General features: G+C 34.4%; 1 pseudogene; it reads left to right on the top strand.

Annotated features, from left to right (window-relative positions):
* The first annotated feature begins 12094 nt into the window (after positions 1–12094).
* Positions 12095–14346, top strand: LOC144431352 (uncharacterized; annotated as a pseudogene).

Here is a 14346-nt window from a genome sequence, read left to right as displayed (position 1 = left end):
TTTAAAATAAGTTTATGGCTTTTCTCTTTCTATGAGTAATATACTCTGATTCTATGAAGCTTGGTTTTCATAACTATTCCAATGTTTAAAAATGTGAATTCACAGAGATGGCCTGCCTAGTGGCTTTGGGGTTGGAATTAAGTATGTTCAAGGCCGCAAGCTTACACATCACCAAGGGTGTAGATAAATAGGATATAATAGTGCCTCACGTATTAGTCACTGCTTGTGGTATGTCTTTTTGAAAAGCAGTTATATTTTTCATTAGGCTCTAGACTAGAATATGCAAAGGTTCCTACTGATCAGGGTTGGGATTACTCAATATCGGACTTGTCATTTGTCAGTTTAGTAAAAATACTCGACATGATTGTTATTGAAGGCTTATTATTCCGAGTTATTCTATCAGATCATGTCTCAGTGGTTGCTTATGTAGTGCCTTGTTCAGAGGAAATGTGTGATTTATTTGAAGAAAGTGATATAGAAGTATGTATGAACTAATATTTAATGTGTAACTCTGTCCCACTTACAAAGCATATTCTCTATGTAAGTCTGTTGACTGTTTTTAATTATTAACTCAACATTATTGCTGTTATTAAGGTTCTTGTGCATATTAAAAATTATTAACTAATATATAAACTAATAATCTGGCCATAATGGAAGGAAAAATTGACCAATTACAATAAAAACTGGAATTGATGGAAACTCGCATCACTAACAACTTGAAAATCGAGATTAAAGCGATCGTAGAGGAAAGTATAAGGGACTTGTTCGAAGACTCCATAAGCGAACATGATAAGAAAATATCTACCCAGATCAACAAATCGGTAATGAACAACACCCAACAAATGGCTGATAAATTGGAAGCAATGTTTCATCAGTGCGACCAACTGGTCGACAAGTTTTCTAAAGTAAACCAAGATATAGAGTGTTTGCGCCTGAATACTTCCAAACTTGACACTGACCTCTGTACTGTTCAAGCCAGCCAAAACTTCATCAGTGCAGAGTTTGAGATCCAGAAAGACTATATTTCAAAACTGGACCAGGTGATTAGGGATCTGTTTGCTAAAAATGATAAACTGTTAGAAATGTATACCACCCTACAGCAACGTTTCGACCACAATTTTGAAGACCTGGCTCAGTACGTGAGGCGGGAAAACCTTGAATTTCATAGGATTCCATAGGGGAAAATACTGATAATATCATTGTTAAAATTGGCAAAGCACTAGGAATCGAAGTTGAAAGACTGGATATCTCAGTATCTCACCGTCTTCCTAGAAGAGACGGCACCAAAATCGGACCGATCATAGTTCGTTTTACGAATAGGGATAAAAGGAACCAATTCATTGCTAAAAAGTTTGAAGCTTCTAGAATCAAAGACTTTGGGATTGCAGGTTTGTCCACTCTTTACATTAATGAGAACCTCACTAATTTTCGCAATATTCTTTTATATAATTCACGATTAGTCAAGAAATCTAAGATGTATGAGAGGCTTTGGACTACCAATGGCAACATATACATGAAAAAATCCAAAGAAAGTCCTAGGATTCCCATAACCAAGCTCTCGGATTTAGAAAAACTATCCTAGATTGACTATTTATAAATCTGAATTTCTATATTAGATAAGTAAAATGGCTGCTCAGCCTTTTTGCTTTAATTGTTCTAATATTCATCCTACAAGTGAAAATAGTCTTTGCCAAAATTGTTTAAAATCTCTTTTTCCATTTCATACTTGCCCTTATTTAATAGACAGAAAACTAGAACCCCTTGACACTTCTGAATTCAATTTTGAAAATGTTAGTCCATGCCTGTCAATTGAGACTGCTGACGGTGTACGTAACATCCTAGGTTGTACCAGTTTATCTAATAATAAGTTCACTTTGGCTCATTTCAATATTCGGTCTATACAAAAGCATATTGACGAGTTGTCAAACATTATACATGATCTAAATTCTTGTTCGGCAACATGTGCTCTTTATTTATTTATATATTTGATAACTACCGTAATATTTCATTTATAGTGTCCCAAATCATGTTCCATTCTTTATTTTCTATATCATAAAGTTAATGTGCCAATCTTGTATTGCATTCATGATATTTCCTTGTTGACATGAGCTCTTTATTTGATTTTTTCTTACACTCTATTACTATTATTTAATGTTCATATTCAAAGTATTCGAAATCAAGTTATAAATGTTACATTTCTCATTTTCCATTTTATAGAGTTTTGCCAACCTTATATTTACCTTTAAGTTACTTCCTCGCCAACATGTGCTCTTTATCTCTATATTTGATAACTACTATTAATATCACATTGGAAGTGTCCCAAATCATATTACAAAATGTTACATTCTTTTTTTTCTATATTATAAATTTAATATGCCAAGCTTTTATGCATTCATGATATTTCCTTGTTGACATGAGCTCTTCATTTGATTTATTTTTTGATTGCTATTATTAAATTCTCTCATGTAAAAGAGTCCCTAATTGTGTAATAAAATGTTCCATTCAATTTTTCTATCTTATGAAGTTAATAGCTCTTTTTCATCAACCTTTGACCTACCAACGATATCTCAATACTTCTCTATTGAGATCCCTGGCCAATCTATGATAAATTAATCCATTTACTACCAATTAGTGTAAAAATCTGGATAAATGGCCTTGATTAATGAATTGTTCTATTTCTATGTACAAACACTAATATTTGATGTTTATTTTTAAAGTGTTCTGAATCATTTCACATAGTGTTATGAAATATTGCATCTTATTTATTCCTACATTAAGTCAACTGTTTTGTTTTTGCATTAACTTTCTTGATATTTTAATATCGATTGTTTGTTTATACAAATTTTATATTGTATGGCATTTTGAAATGCATTTTTTTGCTGTTTAAACCAAATTTTAATTTGTTTTGATGACACAACCCATGCTTCTGATTACATTGCACTAGTGTGTGTAGAATAGAACTCTACCCATATTTGCTTGTTCAAAATCCCACTTGATATGTTTAACTTAAATTCATTCAATAAAACAAGTTACCCAAATAAGGGGTAGCTTGTCTGACCTGCTTTCCCACTTTTTTTCGTTTCGATCATTTTATATTTTGCAATATAATTTCAATTTGTGCAAAATTCCATTATTTAAAAGAATGCTTCCATAATTGAAAATATTAAATTCATGTAAATATTGTACATAGTATAAATCGTGAGAGACATTGATATATTGACACGAACCAGTTATTTTTATGCTTATTCAATATAATTGGGTGGCAACTGACTCTGATGACCCCCAAAGGTCGTATCGTTGCCCCCCAGTCATATACCGAAAACTATTTTTTTGATATTTGCTTATGTGTGCATAAATTGTTTTTTTGGTTTGACAAAATGAAATAAACTCTCTCTCTCTCTCTCTGGTTCCAAGTAATAAGGCTCTCAGCGATATTGTGTAAATATATTTATGGACTTTGATCTCAGACAATATTTATTGTTGTATCATGCATGAAGACTATTCAATTATCTCTGATTTAAACTCGATTTATTCTGGACCAAATGAATCTTCATAGGATGTAGTAGTTTGACGTCACAGAATTCTTTACGATCTACATCGAATATTGAAATCTGTTATAACAGCGCGTAGCCATGTAGCATGTTATTATAGTATCGCAACTAGATTATATTCTATTGTGATCTACTAAACTTTGCAAAAGTGCTTGGTATTATCTAATGCTCTGTGTTATGAGCTAAAGATAGATCTAGAACCGCATTATGTTTCATTAGCAGTTTTGCATAATCAAAAATCGTGAAGTATAAGTTAGTAACGAAACTTGGTATATTTATCCTGCATTTTAGCATTTAGACAAGAAATTATTACGAAAAAGGATTGCTCTCATGCGGATAATTTGATTATTATTTGTAAGAAGAAATGGATTAAAAAAATAGTGTTTTTCACACAGCTGATGTTCGCTGAAATTCATTTTTATTAAATTGTTGCTAGATTATTTATTAGGTTAAGTTGAAACGTCAAACTGAAAAATGGGTTCTCTTGATGCATACAATTTGATTCACTGTGGAAAAATAATGATGGCACTTAAACGAGGAAGTACATAGAATTAAACTGGAATTCGCTTATCAGTTAATATTGCATTCATTCAGACTGAGCATATACAGGGTCTGGTGTAACCTAATGGCACCCTTGCTATGGATTGGAACTATGTTATTATGAATTACTGAATTCTCCTTTAAGGTCCAAACCAGAGAATTTGAACTTTTGAGAAATCCTCAACCAATTCTTGCACACTCATTCTGGAATTGCTAAAAATAGTATTATGCGAATACCAAATCATTGAATCCAGGGTGTCCATGAAGTCCCTTCACAATTTCAATTTTGTTATGAAGTCAGTTCTCAATATAAATTAACCTGATCTTTTGATGTTTTTAATCGGTCATTGTTCAAGTATTTTTACTTCATTTAATATATCTTTGAGGGCCAAAACAATATATGGTATTCAGGTCTCCGTGGACACCCTATAAATATATATATATTGTTATATTCAATATTTTCATGTACCACGATCCAGCATTCTTGCACTTTCTTGAAACAGTTGTAGCGTACCGGCAGTCTATGAAATAATTTTCCAAGTTCAGAATATCTTCCAATATGGTCTGACGTCAAATTTCTTCTCAATATTCACTTCAATTGATGATATTTTATTTATTAACTATCAATCTTAAAACCCTCTTCCAGCGGCTCAACTCATATGAGAGAATATTCATATTTAATTTTGTGATCGGTAAACTACTGTTAATATCGCTCTTAGCTCTTTGTTGACTTTATGCCCTGATATGAGAGAAGCGATAGAACCTTCCAGCCGTGACGCAAAGTGCGAATCGTATAAATACAGTGGATTTCAAAATCGCCTGTCAGACGTCTAAAAATGTCGACTCAGCTCAGACAGGAAATACTCCTTTATAATGACTTATTGTTGGTTTAGCATGTATTCTCAGTCATATATACTATCCCTGGCGCTGTGTTGTTTTGGTAAATAGGATTTCAACTGCTCCATAGTTGGCAAAAGTATGGAGATTTTTTGTATGTAAAAAAACGTAAAAGTAATAGCAATTTTAACGCGTGAATGCGCGTATGGGATTGTTTACGTCGTTCTACGCGCATTTCCGTCAAAAAAAATTAATTATTTTGCATTGGGGGTGGTCTGTGCAGTAATAATAAGAGCTGTGACGTCATCAAATCGGTAATTTTAGCGTTGAACTTAAATAACCTGTAAAAACAATTGTGAATTTCAGAGTAATAACCATTTACGCTATAATAGTCGTTTCGGTACTGTTGTGTTAGGAAAAACTTGACGAAAACGTTGAAGAAAAAATTAATTAATTAGGAATAAATTATTAACCCTCTACTGTACACAGATTTTCTCGAGGTCCAATTTTTGTTTAGAAATTTTCAAGATTTTTTTTGCATAAAATTTTGCATTTTTTTGGAGGAGTGTGTTTTAAAGATATATTGCTGAATAGAACTCTAGCACACGCTTTTAAAAAGCCATGAGTGAAGCTTTAGGGCTTAATGGTTGACAAAAAAAATAATTTTAAAAATACCCATGTCTAATAAAATGGGTCCACAGCTGGAAGAGAGTTCATAATTTGCACTGGACCAACGCAAAATCAAAATTTCGGTAAGATAATCGTATTTGTCGATCTTTTCCAGCCTCGGGGAAAAATTGTATTCTACCCGTAAAAAGAGGACTAACACTGTAACTTGTTGCAATAAATAATTGTGGCGATATCGAAATTTTTCAAAATTATGATAAGATAATCAAATTTTTCGATTTTTTTTCCGATCCTGGGAGGTAAAATACGAATTTGCCAATAAATAGAGAACTAATATAAGAACTTATTCTTGTAATAATATTTAATTCCAATTTCAGACAGAGAGAAAGTAAAGAGCATAGTGACTTTACAATTATGGTTGATGGTAAAGAAATACCAGCACATAAGAATGTTCTGTCAGCAGGATCAGATTATTTCCGTGCAATGTTGTCTCATGAAGTGAGTTTTGAATCATAATTTATCAAGTAATAAAAGATATTCACTTGTAAAACTAATAATTAAACGAAATGCCTTTCCAGTCCCATTGTAAAAAATATGGTTAACTACATAAATGAACCAAGAAGATTATCAAGAGAATAGATTAATCTATTGTCTTATATTTCAGAACGTTGATAGCAGCACTGGCAATGAAACAAGTATAATACTCAAGTGTGAAAACTTGCATCAATTACATTTACACTGGTAATTTTCCCAATCCTGATCGTGAGGAGCGTGAACAACTAATGTTTACCGCTCATATGCTCCAGTCAATGAACAATAATTTCAGTCAATAATTTCATTCCGCCGTTATTCATTGCAGGAATAATTTCAGGAATACAATAGAACAGTGGTTCCCAACCTGGATGTCGCGACCCCCAGGGGGGTCGCGGCGGGTTTCTAGGGGGTCGCGAAGGTCTTGCCAAACAGTAGAAAATTATACAAAACTTTAGGTTGAATATTGTCAATAGAACGCGAAGTCTGGAATGGACTCTCGTCTGCCTCTGAGAAATTTCAACTAGCTGTCGTGAGACCCCGGAATGTCGCATCTTGCTTGAAAACCAAGCGAGCGGCGCGAGATGTTTATGGCATGTTAACCCTTGTGACGTCACATGAACTCGTTTGTATCCGCGCGCCGCAAGCCCGCAATGCGGAAAACACGCGGGCTTCGAAGCAATGCCGTGGAGCGCCAGTATTTTGATACCAAGGAGTTTCCTGCAGGGTAGGCTTGTAGTCTATGTTGTTTCATCGTGAAGATTATCATGCATCCTGCTGTAACGTTATAATTCCGTTATTTTATTTACCATGGGGAAGAGGCGACAATAGGAAAATGAAGATATGAAATATGGAAGCGGATTTTTCGCTCTTCTTCATATAAAAACAAAGGCACGAAATCGAATGAAAGTCGAGGATGATATGAGATTAGCTTTCTCCAAAACTAAACCACGAATGACGCAGTTGGCTACACAGTTTCTTGCCAGTTGTCACATTCAGTAAAACTGCAGGTTGATGAAAAATTAAATTACACAATATTCACTTTGCCAAGTGCAGTCAAGTATTTTATGCCGTCTGAAATTGCCTCAAAACCATGGCGGGACTTCCAAATCATGGCCGCTATGGCCAAACCCATAGTGACTGACTTTTTAGCTGCCACAAACCAATGGCAAACCAAATGGAAAACTAAAGGCTGGTAAAATTCTGCTGCTTAACCACGACATGTCGGCTGTAATGTCAGGGCTGCCCCTGATGGTGATAAATATTGGTTAAGTTGGAACATTTTTCTTATAGATACAGTTTTGTTGGATTTGGGGTTAGGTTTCGGGTTTAAGTATATATAATTCCGCATGATAAACTAAAATCTGGTACACGACTTTGTGAATATATCGGTAATAGCGTCATAACCACGACAAGAGCTGCCATCGGTTCGTTAGTGGCAGGAGCTGCCATGAAGCGGTAAGAACTGTGTCGCTTATTTTATTGATAAGTATAGAAAGTGAGGCAGGGGGTCGCGAGATATGTGTAAACCACCGAAAGGGGAATGAAGAATATGGTCCCGCTGTAAACTCCTGGAAAGTTGTTGAAACAATGGATGGAAAAAGCATTGAGGATTGGGCTTCCATTGCTTTGAATGTTCTTTTATAAACAATGACTGAATATCCTAAATGCAAAAGCTTCTACTTGAGCCCTTCTACACTGCTATGATTGACAATCACTTCAATGATTGAAAACTTTTATTGATTTACTTATCCTACGTGTTTGTTCAAAACAGCAAATTTTCAATCTATTAATATTTTTTCTTTCTCGGTGGGATTTCACATTGTAAAAATATTTTATCCAGCAAAACTCATACTATCCAAGTCATTATTAGAACTTGAGATTATCCATATTTGAGCCTCCATATATCTAAGAATGTGTATTATTTTGATTGGTTTACTAAATACAACTGCTTTAGTAATTACAAATGCTTTTGCTTTTTATATCGGAGGTTCGATCAAAGCAGCAGGTTTTCAATTTATTATGTTTTTTTCTTAATCGGTGTGATTTTATATTGTAAATATCATTTTATATAGTCACAACGGAAACAATTCAAGTCATATTAAAACTTGAGATTAATTGGATTCCGTTGCTGAGATTACATATGTCTAGAATAAATTGTTTGTGTTAGCTTAGTAATTAATTACTAAATAAAATATCCAGTCTCAGTTTTTTCTTCATTATTAATATGTAATTTTCGATGATATGTAAAGAGAAAAATACAAAACTAAAAATTGAAATAAGCTCGTGAGTGTATTTCCAGCGATATTATTTGTCAGATTCAGACTTTATTGCGACATATTTTTTATGGGAACTCTCTTACATATAAGTCATTGCTCGATAACCAGTGCAGTCTCCATTGGTCATGAATTACCCTTTCTGCACTGTACATGTAAAATATATATTATTGTACTAGAGTATTCAAATAAATGTATATTTGCACCACAGTGGCAGCCTTTTAAACCTTCTGCAGATACCACATCCATTGATAAAAAAGCTCGGTACCTCGCTTTGATCAGAATTATGAATAATTATCTCCCTATTGAAAGCCTCGAAAGCGAAGTGAAAAGGTCCAATCAATTCTGCGTAAACACAAAATTATAGATTATTTCACTTGCTTTTTTGGAAAGTCTGGTAAACAACTACGCCCCATCACAGCTAGTATTCTAATAAAGAATGGTTCACTCCGGTTCCGACAATTTATCCCACCGCAAGACATCCGTCAAAATCTTTAGGTGAGTCCATGTTCCCAGAACTAAAATACTATCGCCAACACAGAAGTTGGTATTAAAATTTGGAAACCTTATTAAAATGTCTGTTGAGTATCCCGCCGTGTTGCAAAAATGCAATTTGCATTTTGTTGCTGTAATCATTTTTTTCAAAGAAAAGTATCCAAGTTGTTCGGCATATATTTACTTCTGAGATTCCTTGTGTGAAGTGTAGCCAGCTGTTTCAAACTTTGTCATTCGATAGTTAATTCCATCGCAAACAACCTGATTTCTGAGTCTAGATTTAGTGTAATGTGTGTATTGAAAACGCAGCATCAAAATCAACTGAAAGTCGAAGAATTGCGTCTATGCTTGATTAATACTACGCTACGATTTTAGAAACTCGATGAAGCCAAGAAAGCTCTTTTTTTCGTGCAATTTCTAGTGAAATAAATGTTAAGTAAAATAATTGTCTTATAGTTTGGATTTTTATGTCCACAAAAATACTGCGAGTATAGTTAAACAACCCGTCGGGCGATTTCACTATTTTTTAAAATTTAGGTCATCCTATGATAAACGAATAAGACATTTTTCTCTCCCCCGAGATAAATACGAACAATTGTATTTTTCAGTTACCTCTTTTCGACCAGTATTTTAACAAGAGAGCTACGCACAAATATATGGACACGTTAGACCAGAGCGAATCAGTCTTTACCGGTACCTTTGACGCTACCGGTACCCTCAAAAAAGTTCTGAATTTCCAGTAGCAAGAATTTTGCAGAATCAAAACGTACAGCCAGTCATGACACTGACTAAAATCCGTGTTCCCATGGATAAAAAATAATACAGCAAAATTTTAGACGAAATTTCATAGAATTCACGCAAAATTTTGAAATAAATAAAAGTAATAGCCTTCTAGCGAAGAAATTAATCTTTAACCACTGAAAAGTTCAAAGCAATTGGTCCAGTATTCGAAGAGAAAAGCGATTTTTTAAAAACGTGTCAAAGAACAAGAACAACATAATATTGAAACGATCGTTATGGCCACTAAACGTGTCCAATAACGTAAAATACCCGACATCATGAGCGTAGTTGACCGGTTTTTGACTCATTCATGAATAATCACGACTGTTTGCTAGACGGGGAATCCCCCGTATTGATACATCAGAATCCGCTGTTAGTAAGCAAGTGTTTATTTCGATTTTTCAATACAACAAAACAATACATGGCAAAACAAACAAATGTACGGAACTATGACTAATTGTATAAATTTTTATTTTTCTGTTATAAATTAAAAACATATAAATTAATGTATATTTACTGATAAACATGGGAAACTTTATCTGGAATCAACAATGGAATAATATGAATTGCTGGATAATACTGGATGATATTTACAAATATATCTGTTTATTATATGTAACTATGTTCTATGATTATTTTTTCATCATTTATTTATTTTTACAAAACTGTTATGAATTCATGGACTTAGGGATGGGCAATATAGAATACCGAATCCGGAGGATTCGAATCCCTAAGTATTCGAATCCAACAGGATCCGATAACAGGATTCGGTTTCCGCCTCTCCGGCGCCATGCGTCGATTATTGCATTTCGTGTTTCTAAATATCAATTAAAGACGAGCGTTTTTCTCGCGTGGAAATCTCTCTCGTTTAGCTAGACTTGCGTCTGCTCGGAAAGAACCCGTAAAATCGGTAAACTTCAAACACTGTAATATCAATCGGCGTATTCCGGACAGGAAGTCGGCGAAGTACATCTCATGGCGAAGACTCGTTATTGCACCATTTTTGCGTTTTCGCCGGGCGTCAATTTTTGTATTTCGGATTTCTAATTTAACAATTAAAGACGAGCGTTCTTTCTCGCGTGGAAATTTCTCTCGTTTAATTAAACTTGCCTAATCGCAAAGAACCCGTAAAATCGGTAAACATCAAACACAGTAATCTCAAAGGCGTATTCTGAACAAGAAGTCGTGAAGTACACCTTACGGCGAAGACTCGTTATTGCACCATTTTTTGCGTTTTCCTGCTTTGCTATCTAGCGAGGGTTTAATAATAATAATTATTTGTGCCGACTTACTGGCGATATTCCGATAATTTGATTGCAACAATCTTCAATTGTTTACAGGCGTGCCTTGCTTTATTTTACATTACTGTAAATGATTTTCCGCGACCGGCGAGTTTTCCCCAGAAAATGATGCATGTAAATCAAAAGCCAGGCGTAAAATGTTATGACATTACTTGCGATTAATCTAAATCAAATATTATTTTGGAATAATTTTATTACTCTTATTACACCAGTTTCCGAAATACAAAGTTATATCGCATAACACGACGATCTGTCGCATTTAAATTTCACTCCCAAAAGATTACATATCTTTCGGTCCGTTTCTATCGTTCAAGATAGACGCACGTTTGATCGAGTGTCTGTAGTAATATTATTCGCCGATAAACTTAAAAAAAAGATGCCACATCTGGCGAAAATAGTAACGTATTGAGTTTGAGTAGGGCCAAGTCTGGGTAGATAATGATATATAACGATAATAATAGAAATTGAATTCGTCTTTAGATGATGTTAACTAATAACTAACTACGAAATCGCGTTTACGGGAACCTTGTTTTGCACGTCTTGTCGCACAGAATAATAAGTTGATTTTATTTGATAGTGTTAAATTTAATATTTTACACCGGTCGCATAGGTTGCAGTGGCCACACGCTGGTCCTGCATCTAATTAATTCTCAGCGGGTGTGTTTTAGTACACTCGACACTCTATAACATTAATAATAATTTAATGCCGTTTCATATCTATTTTTGTATTTAACCGCTTACTATTAAAGTGTTTGAAGCGTAATTTAGCATATAAGTATTTAGAGATTACATACATTTGGAACAATTGAAAGCAAAAATATTGTAATATTCTTAGATTTCATTGTCCTGGGAAATGCCTGTTTAGTATCAAATCAAATACAATGTTAAGGACATTTCCAAATAAATAATACATTTATAGTAATACATTTATAATTTTTTGACATCTAAATCCAGCAATCAGGAAAATTCCCTCTATTTGAATATGTATGAAAATAGAATAGGATTCGGTATTCTGGATTCGATTTAACTATTCTAGAATATTCTAGAATAGTAAATTATTCTACATTGCCCATCCCTACATGGACTGTTAACTGTTATGAATCCAAAACTGTTATGAATCCAACGTGGACCTTTAAAAAAAAAAATGTACGGAAAATCAGGAAAGTTGGCAAAATCTAAAAAAGATTTAAGACGTGCTGGTGCACGTGCTGTTGTTGTCTGGAACCTTGTTTGTAAATCAAGAGCTGCAGTTGTCAGGCTAAATACTGTGAGTATGCATTACACAAAGTTATCCAACCAGTTTACGCCAGGTCAGCAGGTCGATGTCAGTGTAATCGATGAAATTGGCTTGGATTTACTAGAGATACATGGAGTTAGGCCATATGCTCAGCTTAAGTGAGCTTTGTTGACAAAATTTGCACCCACGGAGGATCAGAGATTGACTGCATTTTTGCACACTTCCGAACTAGGAGATCAAATGCCTTCTGAAATGCTAAAACGTTTGAAATTTTTAATCGGACCTGAACGTTTGCAGGAAACTCTTGCTAACAGCCTGCTCAAGAAGTTATTTTTAGAAAAGTTACCATCATCTATCAGAAATATTTTGGCGTCAAACTACGACAATACAGTGGACCAATTGGCAATTCAAGCAGATCGAATCAGACAAAACTCGGATTTACAAAACAAGACACAACGAGGAAACTAATAGCAATCAACAAGGTTCAGGATCATTAAAATCAAGGACTCGACACGGAAGGACAACTAGACCGCCGCAGAGAGACGATTATGTTTACTATTAAGTGCCTCGCAATCTGTATGTATCTTTTTGTTTATTCGTCTAGTCTGCCATTTAAATCTGCTTTACCAACTCCAACCATTACAGTAAACCTATGTCACCCCAATAGACCCAAAGCTGAATACTTTATTCAGAAGCCCAATAATTGTACTAAGGAGACATCCCAAACCATTGAGCAATGCTCTGTTACGGTACATGAATTATCTTCTAGCTATACAAATATTACTTTATATGTGTGTCAGAAGTCTGCTACTAAATGGTCTAGTCATTATTTTTTCTTTGGTGTACATTCGAGTAAACTGACTTCTACCATGATAGAACCACCCACCCCTTTATATTGTGAAGATTGGGTACACACGTTAAAAGCTGATAATATTGGAGATTTAGAACCCACTTCCCCAAATACTTGGTCCACTCAAAACAAGGCAACAGTTACTTACAGTTGGCCATCCTCGAGACACGAACAAGTGATCAATGCTCATTTGTCTCGTATTCAAATTTCGTATGATCCTTTTCATGGGGTAATGTTAGGTGCTTTCCCTTCAATTTCCACCTGCAACATATTAACTGGGTCATGCACGTTAGGAAGTCAAACTTTAATTTGGAAACACCACCCTTTAATTGATTGCCCTTAATACCAAACAACTGTTACTGAACTTATTTTACATTATAATTCTTCTAATCAGATTTACCGCTTAGATTTTCCAAAACTTGGGCAATCAATCCATAATTGGGGTTCATGTGGCAAGTCAGTTAAAAGATGTTTTAAGTCTTGGTTTTAAAGTTTTAAATATTGGTTTGTTATTCGAAACGCAACAATGCATTGCATTTGATGGTTCATCCCTTTTTACTCTTAAATATCCCGCCTTTAATTACGATTATACTGTAAAGAATTTTTCAGAATCTTCTGCTCTAATTGGGTTTATTCAAGAAAGCACTGATAGGGTTTTCGAGGTAATAAACAAATTGACAGCAGATATTAATTATTTGGAATGCCAAATTAAAAGCATTCTAACCACTAATATTAAACTACTGTCTAAACAATACCCCGGTAAGATCCTAAGTCAGTTACTAGGTGGGAACAGAGCAGCTATCACCGTGATATATTGACCGAAATTGAATGCCAACGTATTAACGTTACCGTTCTTAGGAACCTCTTTTTACAGGGTAAATATGCTACCCGACTTTAGTGCACTTTATTAATAATAGCAATGAAACGATCATTGCACAAATATTCCCTGATTCTAACGCTTATGTGGGTATTCATTTTTCTGAAAATTATACGCCTGGTCGTATATCTACGTTTCAAATTGACGGTCGGTTCTATAACTACGTCAATTATACTTTAAATCATGCGGATATGCATGTAAAATTTCTGAGACCCACATTCAAGCCTTTTGTCGACAATTTTAATCCTATCGATTACACTGAAGCATATAACGAATTACCAAGGGGACACCAGGATTATGATGATATTAATAGTATGTTATTATCAATCAGCCACATTAACCTTATTCGAGAACGAATATTAAGTGAGCAAACCCTACCTAATGCAGATAGCACATCAGACACTGATACTGATGCTATCTCACATGAAGTGCAAGACACTTTTG

Source organism: Styela clava, chromosome 13 (assembly GCF_964204865.1).
Source record: "Styela clava chromosome 13, kaStyClav1.hap1.2, whole genome shotgun sequence".
NCBI classification, from domain to species: domain Eukaryota; kingdom Metazoa; phylum Chordata; class Ascidiacea; order Stolidobranchia; family Styelidae; genus Styela; species Styela clava.
The sequence above is the reverse complement of the archived record's forward strand: the minus strand, read 5'-3'. Positions and strand labels throughout refer to the sequence as shown.